General features: G+C 38.4%; 1 protein-coding gene across 1 annotated transcript in view; it reads right to left on the minus strand.

Annotated features, from left to right (window-relative positions):
- The window catches only part of LOC126816967 (putative G-protein coupled receptor F59B2.13), a 71,644-nt gene extending 59,292 nt beyond the window's left edge, over positions 1–12,352 (minus strand). Inside the window, exon 1 of the mRNA XM_050543777.2 lies at positions 12,077–12,352. The gene's annotated coding sequence lies outside the window, so the exon portion shown is untranslated. The remainder of the gene's footprint in view (positions 1–12,076) is intronic.
- Between the last annotated feature and the right edge of the window lie 700 nt (positions 12,353–13,052).

The raw sequence follows: 13,052 nt of genomic DNA on the forward strand, positions 1-13,052 counted from the left end.
ACGTTCGAGCGGAAAATCTTAAACCACGCCGCTGATATTTAACCATTTGTAAATTTAGTTATTTTATAATATTACATTATAGTTTTAAGGGATTTCAATACCATCGCGAGATTTATTAAGAAAAATCATTTTGTCCACCCAAACCCCCCAAAACAGCTCAACAAAACCGCATCAATCATCAATATTCACGCCAGGATTCAATAATATAGATTATCTGAAAAAACAAAATATGCCTATAAAAAAATAAATTCTACTTTGACAAAAAACTCTTTTCATTTTCCAGAACAAAAAGTCTTAGCCTTTGTGAGAATTAAACTTTAAATTCAAGGACGAATGGAATAGTTCTTGTTGGTAATAACAAAGCTTTTAAGCTCTTTAATAAAAAAAAAACCCCCAATACACCTTTATTACGCTCGCAAGACAACCCTCGATTCAACAAGTTTAATAGAATAGAAACTGTGTTTACGCCAGCGATTTTCGCCGAGATTAAAGATGAAACTGAAAATGAAGAAACAGAGTTCGTAAAAAAGTCAATCACGTCATTGGTTTTTGATGTCCCGGTAACACCTTTGAAATAATTACGCCTGGGTAACCGAAATAATAATTCGCGCAGATTGGCACGCTGATTCCGTATTCGATCAAATAAGTGTGCCGTACCGTTTGACAGCATGTCACACTTAGCAGCCGCGTGTCCAAAGGGAAACGTGTGGGACTGCTTGCACAGATCATATTTTTCTCCTACATTGATCAACATGCCATCGAAAAAACAAAAGTGCGAAGCATTACAATCAATTTGGCCTAACTCCACTCTGATTGTATACACGCATTCTTCTGAATGAGCAGAACGATAGTCTCAGAGCTTCTGATTTTCGGGCAATACCAACGATCTTACGCCCCTCTTGACATTCTCCCCACCCAGAAACCTCCCTTGCTCAGATTCCTGATATCCCCTGAAATCTTCCGGTGTAACGAAATAAAATAGTAGTTCTAGCTCATGCTACGGACAAAATATTGTCCAATTGAAATGAACATTGTCCCCAAATTACCAGATACGCTCGGTAAAAATAATATGGAATACTTAATTCTTAATTTCAATAGGTCCGGATGCTCTGGGATCATCATTCGGTAAAATATGGGATACTTAATTTCAATAGGTCTTTGTTCGGATGCGCTATATGAACATCATTTGGTAAAATATGGAATACTTAATTTGTCCGGTTTGCTTGGATCATCATTTGGTAAAATAAGCGGCATACTGAATTTCAATAGATTTTTGTTCGGATGCGCTTGGAATATATAGCATACTTAATTTCAATTGCATCTGCGTTACAGTAAATTAATCCTCCCATGACAAAACCTACACTATTAAAAATCAAAGTTTGAATAACCCCTATCAATTTATATTTTTCGGCGAAATGGAATTTGTTGCCTGTTTTGCTTATTAAGTGAAAAAGACATTAACACCATCAATCATAGAGTAGACATGTATTTGATTACCTATCATGTAATGTTATTCTCACAAACTGAATTTGTAAAGGAATAATTTCACACTGTCATAACTAAAATAGCTGCATTGAAAACTAATTTGTCTGTTTGTATTAGACCGTAGATGTATTAGCGTTAGGTCAAACGTGTGAAAATGAATTCCAGACTTTTACATGTTAAAATTCTATATCGTGCCTCCGTTAAAACACTTTCATGCCAATATTTCTCGGCAGGTCGCTTTATCAAATTGACTGATGAGCGGCGGGTAACATGACACCCCAATAACTACATTACCAAAACCAAGGTCAAGACAGGTCTAACCAACCAACAAATCTTTAATTACCTGCTAAATATCATAATAGACGGTGTGAGGTTAAAATGAGTAGACATCTTGGATACGAGATAAAAATATAAAAATGTCGGTTCAATTATATTTGATGGGTAGAATCGTCTACGAAGTGGGGTATCCGTCTACATGTGTCCGCAGATTAATCAATTTTGGCCAGTGAGTGACGTAGGACATTTGGTTAGAACGGTTCGGGCGGTCCTCCGAGAAAATGGTGATTATTGATACATGTCTGGACCCGAATGTAAAAGCCCATTCACACGCTTAAGTTGAGCTGGTTTAAAAACCTCGGGGATCGTTAAACCAGATTAACTTGGTTGTCTGAACGCAAATGTGGGGCAAATAAACCAGTTTAAAACCCCCAGCTCGCGACCGGTCTTCGAGAAGGCTTTTTATTTTAAACTGGTTCATCTTGGTCGTCTTAACGGGTTGGCTTAAAAACAGTATCGTGTTGCGTTCACACGTACTATACGCCAAACCAGTTTAACTGTTAGAGTTAACTACGCATGGGTAGCTACATATTCTTTATTCGGTTCTCGCACGCGTTCGATAACATTTGCATTGCCCGACCCCGGTATTTTCACAGGAATGTAACTTACTGCGTACTGCGCATGCTCAAAGCAAGCTGGAGCCGGTTTTTTTAAGCCAACCCGTTCAGACGGCTAAGATGAACCAGTTTAAAATAAAAAGCATTCTCGAAGACAGGTCGCGAGCTGGGTTTCTTAAACTGGTTTATCTGCCCCACATTTGCATTCAGACGCATAAGTTAAACTGGTTTAACGATCCCCTGGGTTTTTAAACCAGCTCAACTTAAGCGCCTGAACGGGCTAATAGAAACAGAATAATTTGGGAATTTGTTATACTGTAATTTAAAGGATGGAGGGGGGGGGGGCAGTGGTTTTAATAAAAAAAGAATTGTGTGTGCAACAATCGACAGAAACAAAATTTTTATATTTCGAAATGAAAATGTTGTCCAAAAGAGCTTGTTGCCTTACTAATCCATATATCCACATAGTAGATAAATGCAATGAAATGATATGAAGTTTAACGTCTTACTTTACTGCTCCGACTGGGATATTGAAGACTGGCAAACACCATACCGTGTGTGTGCTATGAGGGAAATTTTGCCATGACAGCGCCACTACGGTCTACTCTTATATCGAATTTCAGCTGCCAGGCGTTCTGTTACGTGCACGCTAATGTGTACACGGGACTTCGTACAGCTGTCTAGTCGTTATGATGGGACGAAAAACCGAAGACCGGTGTATATATTGGCGTGCCCGTAACAGATCCCCTGGCAGTTGGAATTCGATTTTTCTATGGCGTATATTCGTCTTCATTAGCCCAGTTGGAGCAGAACAATAGGACGTTAAACCCCATTTCATTTCTCCAGAACGGCGCCTTTTTGTCGCAATCAAACTGACAGGTAAATTACGAATTAAGACTATTATGTAACAGAAAAGTTAGAATTATTTCCAGAAACTGACAAATCATTAATTACTGATCAAAAACTACGGATGTAATAGTTTTATGATTAACCAGTTAAATACCTTTCTGTGCATTCTTCCACAAAATAAAAACAAATTGACATTTAGATTTCTAAATCATGGATCTAGAAAACTAATTGGTTTATATTAGGAGACGAGGAAAATGATGAGAACTTCCGCGTTAGTTGGCAGGGTTATAATTCAAAACGAAGGCTTTCAGAGAGGGCTTATGTTGGAAGAGATGAAATATAACACATATTATCTTGAATACAAAGAACGACAAACATTTGTTTCGTAAATGAACTGGGGTTACTCTTCATCGAATTTATTTTACATGCACATAAAATGTACACGAGTGGATTTCGGTTTGTCGTTTTATCCGAACGACTAGACGCATTTCCTGGCCAGGACCGTCTTCCTGTACCACTGAAAAGGGGGTGGGAAGGGGGTGGGGGTTAGGTTTGAAAATCCCATTTGTGTCGATGATGGGCAGTAACATCAGTGAATTCCACTGAATGCAATTAGATAGACAAACCAAATGCAGTGTTTAGGTGAGTCTGTTTGGGGAGACACGGTGGCTAAGTAGGTAAGATGCTGGCTCGCTAGCCTGGAGGTCGGGTGTTCGATCCCTGCATTGTCTGTTTGGGGATTACGTGGCTAAGTGGGTAAGACACTGGCTCGCTAGCCTGGAGGTCGGGTGTTCGATCCCTGCATTGGCCGAGAAAGTTCATTCAGATTTTCCAGCGTGGTTTCCCCTTGTCAGTGATGCAGGACGGATGGCCTGACAAGGACAGCTGTCTAGTCGTTCGGATGGGACGGAAAACCGAGGTCCCGTGTACACATTGGCTTGCACGTAAAAGATCCCTTGGCAGTTGGAATTCGATATAAGAGTAGGCTGTAGTGCTGCTGCCCGGGCAAAATTTCCCTCAAGCACACTGTATGGCGTATGTCCGTCTTCATTAGCCCAGTTTAGGAGCAGAACAGTAGGACGTTAAACCCCATTTCATAACTGACAAGGGAGAACCACGCCGGAAAATCTGGGATCGAACACTCAACCGACGTGGTTTCGATTCCCCGATTGTACGTCACAAGAAGTAGGGTCGCCTGTCCACCCTCATGGGTTTTCTCCGGGTCCGCCGGATTCACCTCCATTTCTAAAGACCCCTCCGCGCAAGCGAATAATTGAAATAAACATAAACCATATGTTAGTCCAGAAATGACCTAGTCTGTGTCGAGGGGACTTAACCCACCCCTTTCTCTCTCTCTCTCTCTCTCTCTGTTTATTGGGATTATACAACTTTTACCGTTACCGTGTTATCTATTGGGTTATAATAAAACAATGCGATACAGATCCCGAGGGGACCATTCAAACAATAAATGTGAATTTCCTTTCCAGTAACCCATATTTTTAATATAATTATTGATATTGATGCCTATAATGCAATAAATTTGGTCAAGCTTACTTGCGAAATAGAAATAATGAACAATTACAGCCCAAAATTTATATTCTTTGTTTGAAATCAATACTTAAAATTGGCTCGTTTAACTAGATTTTATATTTTGATTTTTTTACTACTTCTACGTCGTATAACTGTGGTTCGTGTAGCGATTAGTTGAACTATTTTACTGTTAATATATCGCGTATTGGTCAGCCCAACATTTTCAATGGATCCTGTTTAGCTGAAGCCGTTAACCACTACTTATCGTTTTGTTCTGTTGTTCTGTATTCCTTATCGCCTTGTTCCGTTTTGTTCTGTATTCCTTACCGCCTTGTTCCGTTTTGTTCTGTATTCCTTATCGGTTTGTTCCGTTTTGTTCTGTATTCCTTATCGGTTTGTTCCGTTTTGTTCTGTATTCCTTATCGGTTTGTTCCGTTTTGTTCTGTATTCCTTATCGCCTTATTCCGTTTTGTTCTGTATTCCTTATCGCCTTATTCCGTTTTGTTCTGTATTCCTTATCGGTTTGTTCCGTTTTGTTCTGTATTCCTTATCGGTTTGTTCTGTATTCCTTATCGTTTTGACATTTTGTTTGTTCTGTGTTCTTTATCGTTTTGTTCTGTATCCCCTATCGTTTTGTTCTGTATTCCATATCGTGTTGTTCTGTATTCCTCATCGTTTTGAAACCATCAATGGCTTGGTAAATACGAGAGAACCCTCGCCAGAAATAAACTTTAAAGTAACTTGTGTTTCATATAATTGTGTCATGTGTGTCATGGTTTAAAAAACACATCATTTTTCAACACGTCGTTTGTACAGCATATAAAGATTATGTTAATTGGTCAGTTTTTGGATATTGACATTTGATTGACAGTCAAAAAATAATACCATCGACTCAATCGTTCTTAAAATTAAAATATTTGTTTTGTCAAAGATCAATATAAGTTGAAAACAACAATTTGACAGTTTTCTGAAAACAACAATTTGACAGTTTTCTGAAAACAACAATTTGACAGTTTTCTTTAACATAATATTTCATGTAAAATCGATAAAGAAGTAACATGTTTTTGCATTTTTCGTGATTGGGATTTGGCATGACATTACAGATTTGTAGGGGGTGGGGCCCGAATGGTTAGCACGTTGTCATTGGGTCAACTGTTATGGTTTCGAATCCCCGGTTGTACGTGACAAGGAGAAGGGTCGCCTGTCCAACCTCGCGGGTTTTCTCCGGGTCCTCCGGTTTCCTCCCACTACTAAAGTCCCCTACGCGCAAGCGAATTATTGAAATGAAATTAAATCATGTTAGTCCCGAAATGACCTAGTTTGTGTTGAGTGGACGTTAAACCCCATTTCTCTCTCTCTCTGTCTTTCTCTCTCTAGATGTGTATGTACAATTTGAAGTCAAGCCATGGTAAATAGAGGCTAAAACGATTTAATCCATAAATAGAACCCGATGCATATCCTTAATAACAATATATTTTAATTTCATTAGGAACCGTAGTGTCCAATATACTAACACCAAATCTCTCACCCGCCATTTAAAGCGACTGATTTCACCATTTCCTTTAATTAATTTAACAGATCCCGTGCCGCAATCAAAAATCCATTCAGAAACGTGTAGCGTGATGTCATTGGTCAATCAAAACCCCTTTTATAACACTTACACTATCCTTGACTTCAATTGAATTCTGTTCTACTTTTCATCAATTACATGGCGCTGGTCAATACGAAATACTGGCAAGTGACCTTATTTAGGAGAAAGTTAGTCTGGCTACAATGTAATCTATTTTCCAGAAGGGTAATGGTTTGATATTGAATGGATGTAATTGAATTAAACCAAAAGGATGGCCTATATATTTAAACCGTCAGTTATATTCAAGCAACTGGAGGGGAGAGAGGATTTACCAAAGATGTTCTCAAATTAAACGATGGCCTACATAATTAAACTGTCAGTTCTGTTCCAGAATCAGCTGAGGTGGGGGGAGGGGGGTTGCCAATGCTGTAATTAAATGAAACTCAAACAGTGGCCTAACTAATGTACTAAAGATTCTGATGGGTCGTTTTGTTTTGCTGTCTTCATTATCCCAGTCGGAGCAGAACAATAGGGCGTTAAACTCCATTTCAATTCATTTCTACTCCAGTTCATAGCACGCTGTATGGCGTGTGCTCGTCTTCAGTAGTCCAGTCGGAGCAGAACAGTAGGGCGTTAAACCCCATTTCATTTCGTTTTGTTTTGCCAAGGTCGAGACTTAACTGAAACGATGACCTTTATCCTGCACCATAGGTTGGAAAATCCAGAATTTCCTCTGCGATCGAAACAGTAAACTCTTGGTTATTTAGCCACCGCCCTTTTCACCGAGCCACCGTGAATCCCTTTCCAACCACCACGAATAATTAATAAACATTCTACTCGAAGACCGCCTGGATTCTGAGCCACCGCCATAATCACTGAACCACCGTGATTTTCCCAGCCACTCCAGCCACCAAACACAACCACATAGCCAAAACCCCCAACAATGATTCATTAAAAACCTATTTCACTTTCTACTGTAAGATAAACAAACCACGATGTTGTCAGGTCACTGACTAGAGCCACGGTGATTCCCCTCCAGCCACCGGGGGTCATGGTGGCTCACTAGCCTGGAGGTCGGGTGTTCGATCCCTGCATTGACCGAGAAATTTCATCCAGATTTTCCGGCGTGGTCCCCCCTCACCTCCTTGTCAGTGATGCGGGACCGAGCGCTTGACAAGGACAGCTGTCTAGTCGTTCGGATGGGACGAAAGACCGAAGTCCCGTGTACACATTGGCGTACACGTAAAAGATCCCTTGGAAGTTGTCCAGGCAAAATTGCCCTCATTATAACACACTGTATGGCGTATGCTCGCCTTCATTAACGCAGTTCGGAGCAGAACAATAGGACATTAAACCCCATTTCATTTCATTTCTCCAGCCACCAAGCACAACCACAAACACAAAACCCCACGAATCATTCATTAATAAACTATTTCACGTTCTACTCTTAAGTTAAATGGGGGGTTGGATGGCTGAATGGTTAGCGTGCGCGCGCTGTATCATAAAGTCTGTCATTGAGTCGACTGGCGTGGTTTCGAATCTCCGGTTGTACGTGGCAAGGAGTAGGGTCGCCTGTCCAACCTCGTGGGTTTTCTCCGGGTCCTCCGGTTTCCTCCCACTGCTAAAGACCCCTACGCGCAAGCGAAATATTGAAATAAAATTAAACCATATGATAGTCCCGAAATGACCTAGTTTGTGTCAAGTGGACGTTAAACCCCATTTCTCTCTCTCTCTCTCTCTCTCTCTTAAGTTAAATAAAACCATGAGAGAAACACGGGTTGGACAATCCAGAACTTAAACGACCAACTCCTGGTTATTGAGCCAGTGCCCTCAACCACCACAAATAATTAAAGATACATTACGGGAGATTAGATAAAGAGTTGACTCTTCTCTCTATAATTGTTAAAAAACTAGATAACGCAAATAGAAGATGTTGAAATTTCAGTCAAATTGCTCAACTGTAACCAAGATATTAGCTTTTGAATTTTAAGCCTGTAAGCCTCGATCATCATTACTAAAGTCGGTACGATAAAAAACATAGTCTCTATTATCCACTTCATGATTTAATCATGAATGAAAGTTGAACATTAAATCGCATCCTAATCCAGTAAATATCACAGGCTAGCGATGACATCGAGAGTTGATTATGGTTAATGTCTAATTAATACTTTATATAACATTTCAAGCCTAATGAAAGACCTGCAATAGGCAGATTTAGCACTTGCATAGTGCATGTTTAATAAACTACTTCACTTTCTACTGGAAGAGATATCAAATATTGGATGGATGAAAATATGTACTACTGATCAACAAGATTTAAATTTATCATTAAATTACACCATCTGCAAATCCTAAAAAATAAACAGCTGTTCACCTTCTTGCTGGGTATTAATCCATGATTTCATACAACCTTTGCTTAAAGTAGCAATATTCATTTATTAAAGTCAACAACGCCCAGTCTGAGAGAGAGAGAGAGAGAGAGAGAGAGAGAGAGATGGGTTTAACGTCCACTCGACACAAACTAGGTCATTTCGGGACTAACATATGGTTTAATTTTATTTCAATAATTCGCTTGCGCGGAGGGGTCTTTAGCAGTGGGAGGAAACCGGAGGACCCGGAGAAAACCCACGAGGTTGGACAGGCGACACTAATGTACTTTAACAAAGTGACCTTTTGCGGTAAGCCGAGAAGATATACACCAAAATGACGCTAAAGACTGTATCTTTTAAAGCTTTTCAAGTACCCCTCTCCCCCGGACCCTCCCTCACCGAGTTGCTTGTTCCAGGGCCATGATGTACCTGTCGCGGGCCCTGCGTTTTCACAATACAAAGTTAGAAAACTTTAAATCTCAAATTGGTTGACTACCAAAACAAGGTTTGTTTGTGATAAGTGGCTTTGTATGCAGGTAAATATTACTTAGGTTCGAATCGCTATATCTGGGTAGAGAAAAACCTTTCGAGATATTTAGCTCATGATCGTCAATCACGGCGGGTCGTACCCGGATAGGACATTAATCAATGTCAACCTTTTTGAAGAACCACTGAATGTTGGGATTCGATGAAAGGTAGGGCAAGGCGCCGATGTCATGAGACACATCTTTATATCCCACTTTGCGCATGGAACCATAGAAAATAGAACAATTATCTTATGATAAAAGGCGTATAGCTAGCTAGCTCTTAACCCAATATTATCCACGATATTCCACAATAAAAACACAAATTAAAATACTAGTCCACATGGATTGCTCAACTTTGGTTAGAAATTAGAAATATTTTTAAATAATTGAATGCAAATATATTCATGGTATATTAAAGTGTGCTTTTGACCACTTTCGTCTATTTCAAGATTCCAATGAACAGCTAATATTTGCTTTAGACCGAATTTCATCCATTTTAAGGTTCCAATGAAAAGAGCTATAAGCTCTCTTATATTTGCGTTAGACCAAATTTCATCCATTTTAAGGATCCAAAGAACTATACGCCCTTTAATATGTTGACGGGACTTCAACTCTAATCTAAATCAATGGAAATAGGGCTTTAAACCGAATTCCATCCATTTTAAAGTTCCAAAAAACTTTATTATCAATCAATTGGGGATTAAAATAGGTTTTGGAGTTGATATTAACAATTTGTTCATAAATATTTAATAAATATGGAAATAGGTCTTATTGAAACCGTAATTTAATACAACTTTCAGTTAAATAATCATCTTTAGTTATCTCCTGAAAAAATCCTAAGTTAAATGTATTTACATATTTTCTCAAGTTTTTACCAGTTTCGATTAGATGATAGTTCTCGAGTCGAGGGTAGTCACACCGCCGAGCAGTTTCTTGGCAAGTTTTTGCAGATATTATTCAAAAACCTGATACAAATTTAGATGCAAAGTAAATTACACTGTCATTCGGGAAATCAAAACAATCCAAGAATCGGTTAAACAGATACCAAAAGAAAATGAGTTCTTTCATTAATATTGACTTTTCAGGTTGATGGCCTGGCCCAAGGAGAAAAAGGGGACACGGTGGCCGACTTACAAGGAGATCGGTGATAGTCCCTCAGGATTTTCCGTGTAAACGTGGGTGTGCACGTAAAAGATCCCTTAACAGTTGCAATACGATAAGTTGAGGCAGAACAGCGGGACTTCAAACCCACTTCAATTTATTTTCCAAGTAAAATTGAATAAAATCCCAACTTTGCGGTTTATTTTTTCTTATCAACCTTAATTGACGACAGCGTAAAATTTTAAAATACATTATCATTTAAAATCGTTGCTAACAGTTAGTTAAAGCGGTAACCTGGTGTTTAAAAATTCCCCAGGATCACTGTAAAATTCAATTGGACGTTTTACATTTTTAAATTTATAAAAAGTGGGATTTCGCAAATATTATTGTACATGTTTATTGCAGGCATCCTTTAAATTTCATCCATTCAGTTCAAGTCTATGAGAGAGATGGGGTTTAACGTCCACTCGACACAAACTAGGTCATTTCGGGACTAACATATGGTTTAATTTTATTTCAATAATTCGCTTGCGCGTAGGGGTCTTTAGCAGTGGGAGGAAATCAAGTCTCCGAGCGAGAGGGGGTTTAACGTCCACTCGACATAAACTAGGTAATTTCGTGACTAACACATGGTTTAATTGTATTTCAATAATTCGCTTGCGCGTAGGGGTCTTTAGCAGTGGGAGGAAATCGAAGGACCTGGAGAAAACTCACGAGGTTGTCACGTACAACCGGGGATTCGAAACCACGCCACTCAATGACAGACCTTATGATACAGCGCGCAACGTGCTAACCATTCGGCCATACAAACCCCCTCAAGTCTCTGAACATGAAAGGGTGGATTGATGAATTCATTGTAAAATAATAAAATATATTGTGAAAGTTGAATCTCTACAAAGAATATCAGTATTTTCAAATTTAACACAATCACTTTCAACTGTTTAAACGATCCATTGGCACCATCCTATTTATCCGATTTGATTAAACAATATGTACCTTCTCATTCCTTACGTTTATCTCATAAAAAAACAACTTGTATGTCCAGTACAGAAGTCAAAATTTGGTGAGAGAGCTTTTGCATATTTGCATACGCAGCACCAAAAGAATCGAACAAATTGCCCCTGGAAGTCCAAAATAGTCCAAACTTCGCTATATTTAAACGACGTCTAAAAACCCTGCTTTTTACCCTAACGTTTGAACTATAATTTAAATGCTTCACTTTCCGTTTGTATATTGTAACTTGACTATTCATTTGTATTCTTTTGTTAATTTGTATATACATGTATGTTTTTTTTATAATCATATCTACATTGTAAAGCGCCACAGAGCAGTCAGACTGACTGAATGTTCAGCGCTACAGAAAACGATTATTTTTATTACATTTTTACATCAGTCCAAAACAGCTTCGATTCAATTCCATATTTACAAAAGAATGGTAAATTTTAAAAGAAATTCAACATTCGGCTTCCTCTGCAGATGATATAAAATGGATGCAGAAAAGCCAGCATCTCCTGTAATATTATCTAAAATACTTTGATGGGCCTCATTTGAATCTATCTACCGTTGATATTTTAATTTAATTCACCCTATCAAATAAATGACCAATTTAAGTAGATTTTACCGTGAATGATATTAATCAAGGTCCGCAAAATGCAGATGACACCCAGAGACCCGAAACATTACACCAATAAACCCTGGCAATATATCTAAAGTAAAAACTTGTAAAAAGTTAAAAACTTTTTTTAAACTTACCTCTCTTATGAGTGTCCAGCTTATCTAGAGAAAATCCGATACTTAATAATAATAATAACAGAGTTCATGAATCAGAAAGCAAAAGAGGATATCCATTTTCATTAAAAGAATAGAATCTACAAAGCTACTGCAATGCACTTGTCTTTAAGTAGTTTTTAGCGAGTTATATAGAGTACTAAGTCAATGGAAAGACGTGTTACTTGGGATTTCACGGAGCCAGACTATCATAGCGCCGTCTTTACGCGATATACCGGCTACTGAGCCACTGAAACTTCTGTTGTCAATCGCCAACATTCGTGCATTTACCACGCGAAGCAATTGATCGTTCTTCTTTGCTTCATGTTACGCCTAGCTCTACCATTGACTATTGTTAATAAAAAGTCGCTCGTACAACATGAGAAAGTTTTTGTATGCTTCGGACATCGATAGTGAATAATTTTCACATTTCTTAATATGTTTGGGTCAAGCATGGGTCAGTGGACATCTGTATGTAAAGGCAATATCGGACGATGTATATACCTCGCTTCGTTAGTTATTCATTGCTTGTTCCAGAATATTAGACAGAAAAAATATATAAGCTCATTTCCGATAATCAAAGGGGTTTAACTTGATGAAATTATCACAAAGGGAGCAACATTAAGGAACGAAAGCTAAAACTCTATATTTTAAAAAATTACAAAAATATCTCTAATAACCCGTCTCCATTTATTAGCCCAGTCGGGGTAAAACAGTTGGACGTTAAAGGAGCTAAAATGCTAATATTTGGGACTTAGAAATTGACAAAAAAAATTCGCAATGCATATGATAATGTAATATGAAAGTATATAAACTGATTTACATTCAATCTTCAATCTCTAGCGTCTGGCTATTCCAGTCTACACCGATAGATCGCATCAATGTTAGTTTAAATTGACAAATAATTCGTGTTTTCATTGTCGAAGACTTTGGATGATATTGAGTTAGTGACTTAGCTACT

This window comes from Patella vulgata, chromosome 3 (genome assembly GCF_932274485.2).
Source record: "Patella vulgata chromosome 3, xgPatVulg1.2, whole genome shotgun sequence".
NCBI lineage: Eukaryota > Metazoa > Mollusca > Gastropoda > Patellidae > Patella > Patella vulgata.